Source organism: Lampetra fluviatilis, chromosome 68 (assembly GCF_964198595.1).
Source record: "Lampetra fluviatilis chromosome 68, kcLamFluv1.1, whole genome shotgun sequence".
In the NCBI taxonomy this organism is placed as follows: Eukaryota; Metazoa; Chordata; class Hyperoartia; order Petromyzontiformes; family Petromyzontidae; genus Lampetra; species Lampetra fluviatilis.
The window spans coordinates 2,099,827-2,119,244 of NC_136342.1; the positions used below are offsets into that span (position 1 = coordinate 2,099,827).

Sequence of the window (19,418 nt, forward strand, 5' to 3'; positions counted from 1 at the left end):
GGTATGCAGGAGGTCGTGAGTTCGATCCCTACCCTGACGCTTGTTCTATATATGTGGAGTTTGCGTGTCTCTCTCTCTGTGTGCTCGCGTGAATTTTCTCCGGGTCCTCCGGTTTTACCCTCCCAATGTAGACTAAACGTCAAGTGTTTAGAGTATCTTATTTAGAACTGCTTCTTGTTGTTGTTGTGTTTAGTTTGTTGTCCTTCCCCCGCACCTCCGATTAGCAACGGTTGGCTACGTACGGTGCGAAAGAAGTTCAACATATGAGAATAGGTTTTCCCCTTCTTTCTTGCAACAAAACAAGTGTTAAGATGTTAAAACACCAAACTGAAACCTTTCACGAGTAATCATGTCTGCATTAACCACAATGCTTGTGGTCGGAATGCAAAAAAAAACCATACTGATTATCTTTGCATTGTCTTTGAAAGTGATTGGTCCACACCAGAGACAGCTTTCTTTTGAGCCTAGTCCCAATCGGTGTTAGACCAGAGGACGCCAAAAACCTGTTTTGTTGCCAGAAAAAAGGGGAAAATTGGTACCGGGACAGACCCAGGTGCCACGGGTTGGCTGAGATGACCGGTAGATGCACCAGCTGTACCCCCTTACTGTGCCATCTTACTGTATTTTAGCCACCCGGCGCTTGGCTCGTTGTTGTGAGCATCGCTCCTCTGCCCTCAATTGTTGGAGGGTGACTGCCTCAAACTGCCCAGTAGCGTCCTTCACGAGCCTCCTCCACGGAGGCCGATCTTGACACCGCTGGTACCGGTCATCTCAGCTCCACATCCTCCTGTACCACATTACTCCATCTCTTGCCTAAACAGCTTTTGTTCGGCCGGATAGAGGGGCTATCCAGCCCAACAAAAGCTGTTTAGGCATGCGGTGGCTGGGCATGCAGGCTACATGACCCAGCCAACGCAGCCTTGCCTGCCGGTGGAGCTCAACGATGGGACTTTGTCCAGATCTATCAAGGATTTGTGAGCTCCTCACACAATCCAGGCCGCAGGTTAGAACCCAGGATGGATCGACAGGCAGGCCAGCCTAAATGTGTCTAACCGGCGAAGATGTTCCAGACACAAAAACAAAGACCCCCCCGGAAAGGCCTTTAACAGACTGTTGGGGCAAGTGCTGTTCGCGAGCACCGATGAAGGCCGGAAGTCACCACGCGCACGCACGCACAATACATCTTCGAGCGATTTGAATGTTTTCCCTCTTTCTAAAATGCGCCTTTCTTTTTAAATCCTTTATATTAAGTTCACTTGCTTGCTTGCGCGCTTACGACCGTGCAAATCTTTCGGTCGTTTTTTAACCCACTTCCCGTGATCCAATCGAGCTGACATTTTGCACACAGACTCGTTGTGCGTGACAATTTATTTTCGTGAAACATTTTTTCCATAACTTTACACTTTTTAGGATTTTTTTGTTTTATATTTAATTACCAATTGCTTAATGCTGGCAGACAATCATCTGACCCATAGGTGGCAGCCATCTCAAGCCAAAGGACGAGAAGACTCTAGCCGCCACGCATATAAAGGATTTATAGCGAAAAACTTTGTTTTTACGGGTTAATTTTTTTTTGTAACTTACACAGATTTTAAAATCCGTCTCCTCCCCTTTACCACTTCTTCCCAGCACGCGGTGGACCTTTCGGTTTCTCTGCAGCCCACCGCCTCCACCGCCACCACCGCTGCCTCCACCGCCACCACCGCTGCCTCCACCGCCACCACCGCCGCCTCCACCGCCGCCACCGCCACCACCACCGCCTCCACCGCCACCACCTCCGCCTCCACCGCCACCACCGCCGCCTCCACCGCCACCACCGCCGCCTCCACTGCCACCACCTCCGCCTCCACCGCCACCACCGCCGCCTCCACCGCCGCCACTGCCGCCTCCACCGCCACCACCGCCGCCTCCACCGCCACCACCACCGCCGTTGATCAATCGGCTACCCACACCCGCCGGCCGTCATGTCCTCGTCGAAAGCCCTTCCTGCCCCCCCCCCCCCTCGCATGGGGGCCCTCGACGTTGCCGATCGCCGCCACCACCCTCCTCCTGCTGGTGGCCGTCGCGTTCTGGTGGGCCCACGGAGCCGACCGCCGTCGGGGCCTCCTCCCGCCCGGGCCCCGCGCGTGGCCACTCGTTGGGAACCTCCTCCGGATTAACCACAGAGCACCCTACGACGACTACGTGAAGGTAGTGGACCACGAAGACCCACAGAGACACATAGAGATCAATAGAGACCCATAGATAGAGACCCATAGAGACCCATAGACACCCACAGAGAGCCATAGACACCCACAGAGGCCCACGGAGACCGACAGAGACCCATAGAGACCCACATAATTTAATTGAGAACCACAGAGACCAATAGAGAACCACAGAGACCCACAGAGACCCATAGAGATCCACAGAGACCCATAGACACCCACAGAGATCCACAGAGACCCACAGAGACACATAGAGATCAATAGAGACCCATAGAGAGAGACCCATAGAGACCCATAGACACCCACAGAGAGCCATAGGCACCCACAGAGACCCACAGCGACCCATAGAGACTCACAAAAACCCACAGAAACCCACAGAGGCCCACAGAGACCCATAGAGACCCACATAATTTAATTGAGAACCACCGAGACCAACAGAGAACCACAGAGACCAACAGAGACCAACAGAGACCAACAGAGACCCACAGAGACCCAGAGAGAACCAACAGAGACCCACAGAGACCCACAGAGACACATAGAGACCCAGAGAGACCCAGAGAGACCCACAGAGACCCACCGAGACCAACAGAGACCAACAGAGACCAACAGAGAACCAACAGAGAACCACAGAGACCAACAGAGACCAACAGAGACCCACAGAGAACCAAGAGAGACCAACAGAGACCCACAGAGAACCGCAGAGACTCATAGAGACCCACAGAGACTTATAGAGATGTGTAGGGACCCACAGAGACTCTCAGAAACCCATAGAGACCCACAGATACCCACAGATACCCACACATTTTATATTACCAGGTAAGGCTCAAGCGAGCTGTTTTTTAGAAGCCACCTGGCTATCATAAACGATAGCCCAGCAAAATTGGGGTATCATCATCATCGCTGACGAAATTTATAGGAGCAGTCAAATACTCGAGACGCATAGAGACGCATGAACTAAAACTAAAAAATTGTATTTACCAGGAAGGGCCCACTCAGCTGCTGTGTAGCTTGTTTTCAGAAACGACCTGGCCATCACAAATAATGGCTCAAATTTCGATTTAAAGCTTTTGTGACTGCAGGGATTCATCTTCTTGGTTTTTTCGGTAAAGTCACGTAGAAGGGAAGTAATAAAATAATAAAAATAAAACATTTTATTTTTATTTAATTTTTATTTTATATAAAATTATTTTATTATGTTTTATTTTTATTATTTTATTACTTCCCTTCTACGTGACTTTACCGAAAAAACCAAGAAAATGATGGCTCAGCGAAGTGGCTTATCATCATCAACATCGGACTGTGTCGTCTGGTTCACCGTTGGCATTGAACTAGAACGGTGACCTGAGCTCAACTTGTTGTCGAGTCAAAGCATCGCCGGTCAATGAACTCTACGAGTCGGCATTCCTCCAATCCCCTACCCAGCACCCGCCCCCTCCAAAAAACTTCAAATCTAAATGAATTCACTGTCCGTCGTTGTTCTACTTATGCCACGGCATCGTCATAACAAATTTGCTGTCCATCTAATTCTAGATTTGAAGCTTTCGTGACTGCAAGGATTCGTACTCTTAGGTTTTCGGTAAAGTCACGTAGGTACCTACTTTATCGAAAAAACCTAAGAGTGTGAATCCTTGCAGTCACGAAAGCTTCAAATCTAGAATTAACACCCTCCACGGGGAGGAATTTCACCTATTATTTATTTTTTACCTACGCGACTTTGCCGAAAAAACCTAAGAGTGTGAATCCTTGCAGTCACGAAAGCTTCAAATCTAGAATTAACACCCTCTACGGGGAGGAATTTAACCTATTTTTTATTTTTTACCTACGCGACTTTACCGAAAAAACTAAGAGTGTGAATCCTTGCAGTCACGAAAGCTTCAAATCTAGAATTAACACCCTCTACGGGGAGGAATTTCACCTATTTTTTATTTTCTACCTACGCGACTTTACCGAAAAACCTAAGAGTGTGAATCCTTGCAGTCACGAAAGCTTCAAATCTAGAATTAACACCCTCTACGGGGAGGAATTTCACCTATTTTTTATTTTCTACCTACGCGACTTTACCGAAAAACCTAAGAGTGTGAATCCTTGCAGTCACGAAAGCTTCAAATCTAGAATTAACACCCTCTACGGGGAGGAATTTCACCTATTTTTTATTTTCTACCTACGCGACTTTACCGAAAAACCTAAGAGTGTGAATCCTTGCAGTCACGAAAGCTTCAAATCTAGAATTAAAACCCTCTACGGGGAGGAATTTCACCTATTATTTATTTTCTACCTACGCGACTTTACCGAAAAACCTAAGAGTGTGAATCCTTGCAGTCACGAAATCTTCAAATCTAGAATTAAAACCCTCTACAAGGAGGAATTTCACCTATTATTTCTTTTTTTACCTACGCGACTTTACCGAAAAACCTAAGAGTGTGAATCCTTGCAGCCACGAAATCTTCAAATCTAGAATTAACACCCTCTGCGGGGAGGAATTTCACCTATTATTTATTTTTTACCTACGCGACTTTACCGAAAAACCTAAGAGTGTGAATCCTTGCAGTCACGAAAGCTTCAAATCTAGAATTAACACCCTCTACGGGGAGGAATTTCACCTATTATTTATTTGCTGTCCACCGTTGTTCACACTCCCCAAGCTGTCCCGGGAGTACGGGCCGGTGTTCACCGTCTACCTGGGCCGGTCGCCATTCGTGATCCTCGTGGGCTTCAAAGCCATGCGGGAGGCCCTGGTGCACCAGGCCATCGACTTCTCGTTTCGCCCGTACGTGCCGGTCTTCGACTGCTTGGAAATGTATGATGGTAAGGCAGGAGGTCCTTTTGGCTAACCGTCGAACAGAGATGGTCACTTGTATTGCACGCTTTCAGATGTACTATACGCTACACTGTACGCTACACTGCACACTACACTGCACTCAACACTGTACTCTACACTATATGCTACACTATACACCATACTACACTATGTACTACACTAATCACTACACTATTGGAAAGCCATCAAACAAAGATGCTCACTGCATTTTGCACGTTTCAGATGCCCTTCTGCGGCCATCTGGAACGCTCTTACCTTGGGAGCTATGCAACTTTTAAATCATCATCTAGATTGACGAATTTATTTTTTAACAGAATGGCTTCATGTTGTGTTCAATTTGTGGTTCTTCCCCCCGCACCTCCGATTCATACTTGTACGCGCAAACCACATGTCTGCGTGTGTACTCGCGTTCCATGTCTGCGTGTGTACTCGCATTCCATGTGTTCCTCGATGGTGATGGACGGTAACGCTGTGGTGGATGTGAGCAATGCATTGGAGGGGAGGCCAATTCAAACATCGGCTATTCCCCTCATGACGCTTGTAGCCACCACAACGGCAAAACAGGGGCTCTGGATTGGTGCGAGGGGCTAGTAACCCTCAATTGATGACCACAAAACTACGAGGGAAATATCTAGTTAAGCCTGTGCCGGAGGCCCCGAGAGAACAGTTTAATTTTTTTGGTATAGCCCTGTGAACCATTCGGCTCTTGAATCGGGTGCAACTGCAACAAGCAAACATGAACAAGAAACATCTTAAAGTGACTAAGCGCAAACAGAAAAATCCAGGAAAAAACAGCAAAGTCTTCCAGAAAAAGCACCGTATATCCACACGCCTGTGTGTGTTCTCGCGTTCCATGTCTTGGTGGCGAACGGCAGTTGTTGTTGTTGTTGTTGTACGCGCGTTCCAAGTGTTTCACGTGAGCCATGTGCACGTGCCCCCCCCCCCTCCCCCACAGGCATCACGATGGCGCACGGCAACAACTTCATTTTGAAAAAACGCTTCAGCCTTAGCGTGCTAAAGAGCTTTGGATTTGGCAAGCAGAGGTTCCAGGACAAGATTTTCACCGAGGCCGGCTTCCTCGTCAAGCACGTGGCTGACACAAAAGGTACAAGTTGCGCGCTTGTCGAATATGAGCATCGCCATCGTCACCACCAATACCACCACCACTAACTACGTTCCATGGGCAGAAAGCCCACTTAAGGTGTCCACTGCATGTTCTGCCATTCGTTGTTTACACTTGCCTCTGCCTGTCTTGTAGTGCCACTATGGCTCAAGTAGTTCCACTTCATAGTAGTGCATTGTAGTGGCGTGTATAGTGGAGTGTATAGTAGTGTGTATAGTGTAGTGTATTGTAGTGTATAGTGTAGTGTATAGTAGTGGAGTGTATAGTGCATCATCGTCACGATCAATGGGCAGATAGCCCCCATAGAAGTAGGTGTCGATAATACAGGATTTTTTGGGGTTAAATCGCGTAAATATATGTGTCGTTAAACCCGCCACTATGGGACACAGCCAATTACTAAGGGCTGTTATGTAAAGAGAGCATGCCAATGCTCAACTAATACAGCACACCACAAACGCCACATATACAGGAGTTGCCAGAGTTGGGATCAAGCACACGCACCTCCTGTATACCAGGCGAGGTAGATAACATCTCCTAGCCACTGTGGTGATGAGAGAGAGAGAGAGAGACGCAGACTCCAAATCTACAGCAGGCGTCATCAGGGTCATGATCGAACCTACGACTGCCTGCATACCTGGCGAGGGACATATCATCTCGCCACGTCATGAACACACTCACGTGGGTGAGCAGCACCTCTTGCAGTGCAAGTGTAATAAAGCTCGTTGAGACGACTTCTGGAATCCGTCTTTTATTCAACTTGTATACAGCTTTTCCTGCACGCTGCTGACAGGCAGCGTGAGAGGGACAGATAGCGAGAGAGACACACTGCCACGTGGCAACCCGGAGCCCCGCTCCCGCGTGGCCCCTTTCCTCTGTTCGTTCCCGTTCTGACCACGTGTCGTACGTCTCCACCCCTATTTAATACCCGGTTCACGTGGTACGTTTCCACCAATCCTGGTTAGCCTCCGTGGAATATTCCAGAGGCTCTCGGGACCACGCCCCTGACTCGTCTCCCCATTGGCTGTGGCTAAAGCCAGCAGAACCAATCCTCTACAACCAGCTGTCACCTTTCCATTACGTCAGGGCTACGCCCCTAGGCTTCCCCCCATTGGCTATGAACCAGGACCGGCAGAGCCAATCGTCGTGACGAGTTGTAATCCATCAACGACCCGGATATAACCTCACATTACACAAGGAACGATGCCTCCACAACCCTTTCCCGTTCCGAGGACGTACGTAAAGGAGGTGGACAGCCAGCAACATGCTTTGTCGCCTTTGTCTTCCCAGTGGCGATGTTTACACATCGCACAACAGGTACTAATTTGAGGCTGAGCAGACCGAGGGGAGGCACATGACCGGTTCAGATAATCGTCACTGGTTATCTGGCCGTGAGCGGGAATCGAACTCGGGGTCGCTGGATTTGTAGCGCTAACCGATACACAACGGGGACCCACCCACACACACCGACACAACAACCCCCACCCCCCTCCACACACACCTCTCTGAACATGGTGGAGAAAAGAGTTTTTTTTTAATCTTAGCGACGGTGAGTGGTGTGGTGTGGGGTGGCGATGACCCCTCTCTCACCGATGACCTCTCGCTCCTTGCTCCAACCGCGCAGGGCAAGCCTTCAATGTCAGCGACCTGCTGGTGTCCGCCGTCTCCAACGTCATCTGCTCCGTCGTGTTCGGGGAGCGCTTCGAGGACGGTGATCCGCAATTGCTGAAGCTCGTCCATTGCCTCGACGACGTGTCGAGGCTCGTTGGAAGCCCATGGATACAGGTGACGACTGACGGATGCAGGTGACAGACGGACGGATACAGGTGTGGGACTTTTTGCTGCCTTGCCCAAGATTAGGAATTGGTGGTGTACTTCAGGGCCGTGTTATCCAATAGGCCACTGTGCCTAGGGCCTATGAAAACTAAATGGGCCTACGGAAAAAAAAAGTTGACCATGTTTTTTTGTTTGTATGTATGATAAAAAAAAATGTAACCAAGCTATCTCCTTGAAAACATCTTCATATATATATTTCGCAAGTGTAGTGACACAGAATAGTAATGTAGCAGCATAGCGCTATCTGCTGGCGGGGAAGGGGATCTGCGGCTTACAGCAGCCCTGACGTCAGCAGGCCACGTGATACACCAGAGGGGATATCTAGAGGAAAGGTCACGGAAGGGGCACGTGAGGGAAGCCCGGGAACCCGCTGGTTGGTTCTAGAGAGGGTGCGTGGTTGGGGCAGATCGAGGCCACGCTGGGAGCACAAAAGGGGACCCTGAGCAAGAGCTCGGGGCTGTCGTTTGGAGTGGGATCCCCGTCGTGCTGTTGAAGATCGTCGCCATCATCGCTGTCGTTTTCACTCGATATTGCACTGCTCGACGGTAGTTGGCCGTCTCGGTTCAGCACCGTCGATGTTAGACGGCTATTGTTGTGTATAGGGTTGCAACCCACGTAGAGTTGTGTATGAGCGACAGAAGAGTGCGTACCAGCGTAGGGTGTGTATTGTGCAAAGGGTGCTCGGTTGAATAAAAGAAGTGCCTCCAAGTCTTCGCGTCTCAGAGTAAGTCACTACATAAGAATAGGAAACAGTGTATATTACAAAGAGGCATCTCAATCTTTTTTTTTTCTAAGGCGAGAGAAATTCTAAATTTGCAACGACATCCTCAAAGTGTTTTTCGCACGAAAATTTTTGTTCAATAGAGCGCAGCAGTGCAAGGGAAGACGAAGCGGCGTCGTTGTTGTGCTACGCTCGAAGCAAGCGCGGTGACAGCGGCGGTAGTAGTAGTGACTGGGGGCAGCAGTTACCAGCTGTAGAGTTATCACTGAAGAAGCCACAAAACAGAAGTGCTTAGGGCCTACAAAGAACCTTCATCCGGCTCTTCCAACTGGAGAAAGTTCGAATGAAAGTACCGTGTGACACTAGCGGAGTGACAGCGGCGGTAGTAGTAGTAGTAACATGGGACAGCAGTTACCAGCTGTAGAGTTTTCGCTGAAGGCCTAGGAAACAAATGCCTAGAGCCTACAAGAACCTTCATCCGGCCCTTCCAACTGGAGAAAGTTCGAATGAAAGTACCGTGTGACACTAGCGGAGTGACAGCGGCAGTAGTAGTAGTAGTAACATGGGACAGCAGTTACCAGCTGTAGAGTTTGCGCTCAAGGCCTAGGAAACAAGTGCCTAGAGCCTACAATAACCTTCATCCGGCCCTTCCAACTGGAGAAAGTTCGAATGAAAGTACCGTGTGACACTAGCGGAGTGACAGCGGCGGTAGTAGTAGTAGTAACATGGGACAGCAGTTACCAGCTGTAGAGTTTTCGCTCAAGGCCTAGGAAACAAGTGCCTAGAGCCTACAAGAGCCTTCATCCGATTCTATATTTGAAGCTTTCGTGACTGCAAGGATTCGTATTCTTAGGCTTTTCGAATCACTTGATACAGCAATCGTGCTGTGACGGTTCCACCTGAAGACGGAAGCTTGTGTTGCCTCCGAAACGCCGTGATTTTTATTTTATTATTTTACTTTTATTAATTTAAAATTTTTACCTACGTGACTTTACCGAAAAAACCTAAGAATAGGAACCTTCATCCGGCCCTACCAACTGGAGAAAGCACCAACGAAATTACCGCATTGACACTAGCGGAGTCGCAGTAGTAAGTAACATGGGGCAGCAGTTACCAGCTGTAGAAAAGTTATCGTTGAAGGCCTAGGAAACACACGTGCCTTTTTGCGCCTACAATAACCTTCATTTGGCCCTGGTGTACTTATGCGGATTTGTACTCAATGTATCTTTAAAAATATATTTTACATAGTTCATTTATTTTTTAAAGTGTTATTTGTTTAACCCTTTCCCTACACGTTGCACTCATGTCGTTTGTTTTCTTATCTTATCTCATATATATCGCTTTTATCCAGGCTTACAAGTGGGACAATTAGCGTAACTAAAAGCTATACGGTGAATATGGATGGGGTATCTGGAGGGCGGTTTGTGGGTACCGGAATTACGAGGGTACTTGGCGATGGAGGGAAGGATGGGGACAGGGAGAAGAGGATTGGGGGTCTTGAAGGAGGAGTGGAAACCGGACAGGGAGACTGCTCGCTTGATGTGGAGGGGAAGTTTGTTCCAGTGCAAGGGGGGCCAGTAGGGAAAAGGTGCGGAAACGTGAATGTGCACAAGGAGAAGGGTTGGGACGGTGAGGAGTAGCGGGAGAGATTGAGAGCAGAGCGAGCGGGAGGGGACATGCAACGAGTCGAGTCGAGGGAAGCGAGGTAACGGTGGTGCAGCGTTATCGTTCGTTTGTTGGTTGGTGGTGGTTGTTGTTGAAAGTTCTGAGCCCGTGCTCCTCCCGGATATGTGCTGTGGAGGTGAAAAAGAGCGTTGCAGCTCATCGGATTTAAAAAAAAAAGATTCTCATTTCTATAACTCTCTCTGTCACGCACTTTTCCACTTCCAACATTTTAGTGTGAGAGTTTTTATTTTTTAAACTTTGGACTTTCAAGGTAGCGGTCACCGCACCATCGCGCCGCGCTCTCAGACGTGCTGCTGCGGCCGTCTGGAATGCTCTTCCCCTTCCGATTATTAGGAAGCCGCTGGGAGCTACGCTGCACTTTTAAATCATCATCATCTAGATTGACAAACTTGTTTCTTTAGAACTGCTTCTTGTTGTTGTTGTTGTTGTTGTGTTTATCTTGTTGTTGTCATCCCCGCCCCCCAGCACCTCCGATTAGCGCGGTTGGCTACGTATGGTGCGAAATAAGTTTTTCATACACTACACTATACACCACACACACAAGGTGCAATTCAAAGTTTGACGGCTGGGGGCATATTCAGCCTATTTTTCAGTGGAGACTACCAGCCAACAGCCACGTTTAATGGAGGTGGTGGCGGTAATGGGTGTTGGTGGTAACGTGAATATGTATGTTGAACTTGTTACATGGTACGTAGCCAAACCATGTGCCGAAATATAGAATCATCCCAATGATGTTTTTAGTTTTTTGAACTTAACATTTTCCCAAACGTTGTTGCGCTGATGGTCGGTCCCTCCCCTCCATCCCTTCCTCCCCCCGACCTGTGCCGCATTTGGCTCGGCAGCTGTACAACTCCTTCCCGTCGGTGATGAAGCACCTGCCAGGCACACACAACGTGCTCTTCGAGAAGAAGAGGATGCTCATAGAGCACATCCAGATGATCATTGACAACCACAAGACGGCGTGGGTCGCCGAACAGCCACGCGACTACATCGACGCGTTCATGGACAAACAGCAGCAGGTAGGGAGGGCACCACGGTGACTATAACATGTCGACGACCTCGCCTGGTATACAGGAGGTTGTAGGTTCAATCCTGACCCTGACGCCTGCTGCTGTATATTTGGAGTCTGGGTCTCTTTCTCTCCCCGTGGTTGTCGGGTGGATTTTCCCCCGGGTCCTCCGGTTTTTAACGCTATGTTAATAATTAGCATCACACATTTAGAGTATTCGGCTACTGCAATTACATTTCCACACGATCATCATGATGATACGCCACTTTGTTGAGCTGCTATCATTTGTGATATCGCCAGGTCGCTCACGAAAAAGCCGTACAGCTCAGTGGGCCTAACCTGGTCACGTAAAAATAGTTAAATGTAAGCTAATTAATCGTGATTTGCTTACCTTTACTATTCTTTGCACTCCTGTCGTTATCTTCATATTGTGTATTGTTGTTGTAACTTTGAGACCCCCGTACCCCTGGGTGGACCAATCTGCAAAGTTAGAAAGAAAAATAACAAAGAGTCTCCCCGTAGCGCATCGGATTTATCCAGTCCCGTAAAGTTATGATTCTCATTCCCATTTCACCCGAGCCGGCGTTTAGTGGGCAATGTTTCTTACAAACTCTGTGGCTATTGCCTGATGATACCTGGTTGTTGTTGTTGTTAAAGCTGGTTGCTGCAATTACCGGCGCAACGTCACGGCTACTCCAGTTTGTAAACGGTGCGTTGTGGGTTTTACTTTCCAAACAACAACAACAACCGCCATTCGCCACTAAGTGGCGGTGACGTTACCACGACGCTTGTGCTAGGCCATGTGCACCTTGAGGCCACGTGAAGTGTTGAACGCCCGCTGGCATGAGGAAGACCCAGGTGCCACAGGTCGACTGACTGAGATGACTGGCTGATGCACCACCTGTGCCCTCTACTGTGCCAACTTGTTGTGCTTTAGCCACCCGACGCTCCGCTCATTGTTGTGAGCGCCTATCCTCCTCCCTCTGTTGTTATTGGAGGGCGACTGCTTCCAACTGCCCAGTAGCGTCCTTCACGAGCCTCCTCCACTGAGGCTGATCTTGACACCGCTGGTACCAGTCATCGGCAAGTCCACTCAGCTCCACGTCCTCCTGTACCACATCACTCCATCTCTTCTCTCGCCCGTGCCGCACCCATTTAGCCCCCTCTATCCGGCCGAACAAAAGCTGTTTAGGCATGTGGTGGCTGGGCATGCGGGTTACATGACCCAGCCAACGCAGCCTTGCCTGCCGGAAGAGCTCACCGATGGGACTTTGCCCAGATCTTTCAAAGATTTGTGAGCTCCTCAGCGTTACGCAGCCGATGAAAAGATATTGCCACTCGACTGATTCGGAGTGAGATCTCTGCTGTTAAACTGGAGCCGGTCATGAGCGCACTGCCCAGGTATTGAGAACTCTCCACTCTCTCCACAACTGCCCCATCACCGATTGGGAGTTGTGTGGGTGGAGTGTCCGATGGTACAAAATACCCAGGCAGGTGCTTAGTTTTGGTGGGGCTGATGGTAAGGCCCCACCTCTTCGTGGCACGCTCCAGTTTCAGCAGCAGCGTCTCCAACTCCTCCTCTGAATGAGCAGCAATTACCAAATCATTGGCATACATGACGTGGTTGACCAATAGGGATCCATCCCTTGACCGCACCCGGGCATCGATAAGCCTCCCATTATATCTGTACCAAATGGAAATTCCCCCGGTACAGCTATTGAAGGCTTCACGAGCTACGTGGTCAAAATAGATGTTAAATAATGTGGGAGCCAGATGACATCCCTGTCGCACCTCAAGGTGTACAGGGAATGGCTCTGACTCCCGAACATGTAGTTTTACCCGGGCCCGCTCGCCATCATGAAGGTCCTTAATGATCGTAAGCAGAGGGTCAGGGACTTTGAAAGCACGAAGAACAACCCAGAGCCCAGGCCTACTGATGGTATCACAGGCCTTAACCAGGTCAATAAAGCAGAGATGTAGGTCTTGTGGGAATTCCCTACACCTCTGCTGTAGCAGACGGACAGAAAATATGGCATCCGTGCAGGACCGCCCTTTCCTGAAACCGCATTGGGGCTCCGCAAGCCTCTCCTCAGCGTGCCTGGCAAGGCGATGTTGAATAATCCTTGCCAGGACCTTTCCCGGCACACTGAGGAGTGAGATGCCCCTGTAGTTGTTACAGTCTGTGCGGTCCCCCTTCTTAAAGAGGGGGCCACCAGGGCATCCTTCCAGTCTTGTAGAATCCGTCCAGTGGTCGTTGTTATGATGTCATATAGCGCAGTTTGTGCACAAACGCCACCCTCCCTCAGCATTTCGCTTGGGAGATTTCTGCCCGGTGCCTTTCCTAGTCTCAGACTCTGGATCGCCTTCAGTACTTCCTCAACAGATGGCACCTCAGCCAGCCACTCACAGGGGATGACTTCTTCCAATATTTGAGGCACCGCAGCCTCAGCAGGGTCATCCCCACTTTGTGCCACGATGTTTTCCTGGCTGAGGGATTTCCCCTCCCCCAGGACCTACTTTCCCAACGCACACACACACACACACAACGGGTTGGCGTGTGATGAAACTAGTGAATTAAATGGCCACTTTGTATTGACGCGACCCAAACCTCTTAACCGACTGTGCTATGTCGTGGTGGTGGGCTTAACGACGACAACAACATTAATATTTCACACAATCTAAACCAAAGAAAACAAAAGTACCTCTTTATTATTATTAACTAGTAGAAGTACCCGGCTTTGCCCGGGGGAAATATATATTTCAAAAACTTGCCTGCTCTTAACCTAACGTGTACATACACAAATACTAAGCCCATGTGAAAGCCCGGCGTTCCGTTTGTCCGTTAACACAATTACTAGAGGCTTGTAGAGCTCCCAGGTCAAAATAAGTGGTGGTGGGGGGGGGGGGTTAAATAGTTGATATAAAAGTTTCCAAAACTTGCTCCTCGTGTCGAACAGGAGTCTGCCAACCCAGACAGCCCCTTCCACGCTAAGTCGCTCGTCGCCTGCACGCTCAGCTTGTTCATGGCCGGCACGGAGACGCTGTACGTGACCCTCCGCTGGGCCCTACTCCTCATGATGCACCACCCCGATACACAACGTGAGTGAATAGCGCAGGGAGACTGAGAACTCATCGTGAACATTATTTTGGTAAAGTCACGTTGAAAGAAATTAAATAATAGAATACGACGTTTCGATTGCAACACAAGAACCAAAGAGTAATTCCTGCGGTCACGAAAGCTTCGAATCTAGTCTTTGGTTCTTTCGGTAAAAGCCACGTAGGTAGAAAATTAAAGTAAATCACGACGTTTCGAACGCAACACAAGCATCCGTCATCAGGCGAAAAATGATGACGGACGCTTGCGTTGCGTTCAGAACGTCGTGGTTTATTTTATTTTCTACCCACGTGGCTTTACCGAAAGAACCAAAGCGTATGGATTCCTGCAGTCACGAAAGCTTCAAATCAAGATTTCATCGTAAAAAAGGTTTTGACTTTAAACGTTCGTGACTGCAGGAATTCGTATTCTTGGCTCGTTCAGTACAGTCATGTAACAAAAAAAATGAAATTTAAAAAATAATATTTCTATTAAAAAAACCCACGTGACCACCACGTGAATGAGAGAGTTCAGTCGTTTTGACACGCATTAGGCTTTCGCGACCGATATTATCTATCTATATAAAAGTAAAAAATTTGTGTGTGGGTTTGTGGGTGTGTGGGTTTGTGTGTGGTCGCGCGCTTGGCTCTCCAACGGTGGGGTTTACCTAAAAAAAAAATACAGGTACCACGCCATAAGCCCCGCGGGTGAGCAAGCGATATTCCTTTTTCACCTCCGTCAACTTTAAATTAGTTTAATTAGCGATTTAGTGCGATTTGCGTGCGCTTCCCTTTTAATGTATTTATGACGCATGCACGACCATACCAACTCACGCGCCTTTGGTGGGGGAGACGGCCCATGCCAAGTCGCACCCCTTTGGTGGGAGTGAGAGTGACATTTTATTTCGCGTAAAAAATTATATTAAATTACACTAAACGCTCAGGTAAATTCTTCACTGTATGATGCCCCCCCCCCCCGACCCCAATGCATGCAGTTATTACTGCTATACAGTCGCTAGATGCTACCACTATAGGCCCGTAGATATTACTGCAGAGCGGCCGGGGAGATCGTGGCTGGGTGGGGGAGGGGTCAGAGGTGGCAGCCCAGCCTGCCAAGGTGCCACCTCGGCCGGCTGGACAATCTAGGCGAGGCCGGAGGCTCTGCACGGGACTAGGCCTCACCACGCCACTCTGTCAGGTGAGTACTTTGTGCTATACAGTCGATAAATACTGCTATAGAGTCAGCATGTACTACTGTAGTGATAGCAGGTACCACCACAGTCAGTATGCACTGTTACATTTTTAAGAGTAGTTTTGAAATATTTTTAAGACCCGGGCAACGCCGGTTACTTCCCGCTAGTTCTTAAAGTTTTTGCGTTAGATCGCGTAAATATGTGTCTAAACCCTCCACCACCCGACACGACCAATCAATCGGTAAGGGATTTGTCATGTAAACAAAACGCCAAATTGTTACTACGATTGTGGCAAATCTCCCGATGATGCCAGATGTAATTACCAGCGAAACGTCGAACTACTCAAATTGTAAATGTTGTGGATTCGCTCTTCAACCACGCCGGTGGGCTGAAGTAGTAAACTACACTACACACTACACTAGTAACTATTTGGCGTTTTGTTTATGTGACAAATCCCTTACCGATTGGCCGTGGAGAGTTTCTTATGGAGGATCCTTGAGTCGACGGTTTACAAAAGCACGACTTGAGTCACCTCGCCCAGGTCTGCCTAAACCCCCCACCCCCCCATTGTTCTCGCTCGCGACCGGCACTTTAGGGCGCGTCCAGGAGGAGATCGACACCGTCGTGGGCCGCCACCGGATGCCTGTCTACGCTGACCACACTTCGCTGCCCTTCACCAACGCCGTGGTTCACGAGGTGCAGCGCTACGCCAACATGCTGCCCTACAGCTTCCCGCATGCCACGCCGAGCGACGTCACCTTCCGCGGGTACCTCATCCCCAAGGTGAAGGCCGCCCCCCCCCCCCCCCCAGGTGTCCGGAACCGCGGTGCTTTTTCGCATTTGGAGTTTGTTGGAACGACATTTTGCCAGTAAACTGCTCGAATTGGAAACTGTTGTGAGTGGTCATCTTCTTGGTTCTTTCCTACGCATTTCACAAGTAGTACTAATCGCATATCTGCATTTCCCATAAATATGCTAAATTCCTCTTGATATGCAAATTATTTTGTCAAGGCGCCCTTCCCCCCTCCAGCTTAAATAGTCGCTCTAAGCCTGGAGTGTGTCATTCAGACTCTGTCTACTCGACAGACCTGCTCTCCACCTGAGGACGGCTGCTTGCGTTGTGGCCGAAGCGTCGTGAGAATTATTGTATTATGTTTTATTTTAATATTTTTATTATTTTATTATTTACATTCTACGTGACTTTACCGAAAGAACCAAGAAGATTAATCCCTGCAGTCACGAAAGCTGTTGTTAGTGGGTTTAACTATCCAACACACAACCGGCTCGAGCTCTACCTCGTAAAGAAATTGGCCACGTTTCGTTCGCACGACACAAACCTTTTGTCGATTTGGCCGTGTCGGGTCGGCGTGTTCACCGACGCATTTTGATACGAACACGATCTAACACAACCAAAAAAACCCACCTCTATTGCGAGCAATATTGGTCGCGAAAGCTCTCACTGCATCTCGACCTAAAACTTTCGTGACTGCAGGAATTCATATTCTTTGGGTCTTTCAGTAAAGTCACGTAGAACAAATTTGTTTTACAAACTATCGCTGCGATCGAAAACGTCGTAGTTTTTTTGCTTGTTCTACGTGACTTTACCGAAAGATCCAAAAAGTATGAACTCCCACTGGATGTCACATGCCTTTTTTATTGCTTTTTTTAACATGTGATTTTACTGATAATGTGATGTCACCCAATGTCTGCGTGGACCCGCCACCCCTCCCCCTACAGGGAACGCAGGTGATCCCCGTGTTGGGCAGTGTGCTCAAGGACCCCTCCATGTGGGAGACGCCCGACGACTTTAACCCGGGGCACTTCCTCGATGCCGCCGGGCAGTTCCGGCAGCGCGAGGCCTTCATGCCCTTCTCCGCAGGTACATTTTGGCCGCCCTTCTCCACGTTACAGCGACGCTCGCGTTCCTCTCGACAACACATCGCTGCATCATGGGACCTCCTTTGCCAGTACCAAAATATACCAATAGGGTTTTCCCCTTTTTTTTGGCAACAAAACTGATACCTTTTGCAAGGAATCATGCTTACATTAACCGCAATGCTTGCAGTCAAATGCAAACAAAAACATTACTCTGATAATTTATGCATTGTCTTTGAAACTGATTGGTCCACACCAGAGACAGCTTTCTTTGGAGCCTCGTCTCATATGGCTCCAAAGAAAGCTGTCTCTGGTGTGGACCAATCAGTTTCCAAGACAATGCATAAATTACCAGAGAATTGTGTTTTTGTTTGCATTTGACTGCAAGTATTGCGGGTAATGTAGACATGATTCCTTGCAAAAGGTGTCATTTTTGTTGCCATAAAAAAGGGGAAAACCCTATTGGAACACATCGCTGGGCTGAAGTAGTAACTAATTGGTGCGTTGATTACGTGACAAATGGCCGTGTCGGGTGGCGGAAGGCTAAGACAACATTTTTATTCTTTGGGTCTTTCGGGAAAGCTTTACCGAACGACCCAAAGAATATAAACTACTGCAATCACGAAAGCTTTAAGGTCAAGATACAATATTTATACATGATCCAACCCCAAAAACCTTCATTAAGCATTTTGTATGTTGCGCTTTGCCGGAGAACCGATGCTTTCGTTGATGAAACCCGATGTTCCACAGCTTCTGAGCTCACAGGGTTTACGATAAACATGAACCGACGCCGATCTGAAGCGCTCCCCTCGCCATCTCTTCCCCCCTCGCGACCTCGCCAGGTCGCCGCCTGTGCCTCGGGCAGTCTCTGGCCAAGACGGAGCTCTTCATCTTCTTCTCGTCCCTGATGCACACCTTCACCTTCGCCCCTCCGCCCGACTGCCCGGCTCCCGCGCCCGCGAGCCCGGCGACGTTCATCCACGCGCCGCCCCAGTACCACGTGTGCGCCCTCGGACGCACTCCGATCGCCTGAGCGTGCGAGGAGGGGGGGAGGCGTGGCGGGGGGGGGAATAAGAGTGGGGGGGGCGTGAGGAGTGGGGGGGAGAAGAGGAGTGGGGGGGGGAGTGGGGGGGGGGAGTGGGGGGGAGGAGTGGGGGGGGGAGGAGTGGGGGAGGCGTGAGGAGTGGGGGGGGGTAAGAGGAGTGGGGGAGGCGTGAGGAGTGGGGGGGAAGAGGAGTGGGGGGGGGGGAAGAGGAGTGGGGGAGGCGTGGGGAGTGGGGAGGCAGGAATGAGGAGTGGGGAGAGCAGGAAGAGGAGTGGAGGACGAGACGTGGAGGGAGAGGGGAGGAGGGGGGATGAGGAGGGGGAGGCTTGCAAAGTCTTCGCGCTCTCCCTGCTCTCACGCCGACGAGGTCTGTGTACCGTGAGAGCAACTTCCCTCGAAATCTGCGGTGGCTCGGAGATGTTAACTACCTCGCCTGGTATACAGGAGGTTCTGTGTTCCATCCCGACCCTGACGCCTGCTGCATATTTGGAGCTTGCGTGACTTTTTCTTTCATCATCATGGTGGCTAGATGTTAGCGACAGTGAGGTGAAAAAGTTTTTGATCCCCTGCTGATTTTGTACGTTGGCCTAGCCAGTCTCCAGACCTTAATCCCATAGAAAATCTGTGGAGGGAGCTGAAGGTTCGAGTTGCCAAACGTCAGCCTCGAAACCTTAATGACTTGGAGAAGATCTGCAAAGAGGAGTGGGACAAAATCCCTCCTGAGATGTGTGCAAACCTGGTGGCCAACTACAAGAAACGTCTGACCTCTGTGATTGCCAACAAGGGGTTTGCCACCAAGTACTAAGTCATGTTTTGCA

The 19,418-nt window shown here is 49.4% G+C and overlaps 1 pseudogene across 1 annotated transcript; it reads left to right on the plus strand.

Annotated features, from left to right (window-relative positions):
* The first annotated feature begins 1,964 nt into the window (after positions 1-1,964).
* On the plus strand, positions 1,965-18,588 carry LOC144952563 (cytochrome P450 2F2-like; annotated as a pseudogene). Its single transcript, XR_013640640.1, has 9 exons — positions 1,965-2,190; positions 4,847-5,009; positions 5,978-6,127; positions 7,767-7,927; positions 11,228-11,404; positions 14,352-14,493; positions 16,276-16,463; positions 17,418-17,559; positions 18,398-18,588. The product of XR_013640640.1 is annotated as a cytochrome P450 2F2-like (transcript).
* The last annotated feature ends 830 nt before the right edge of the window (positions 18,589-19,418 follow it).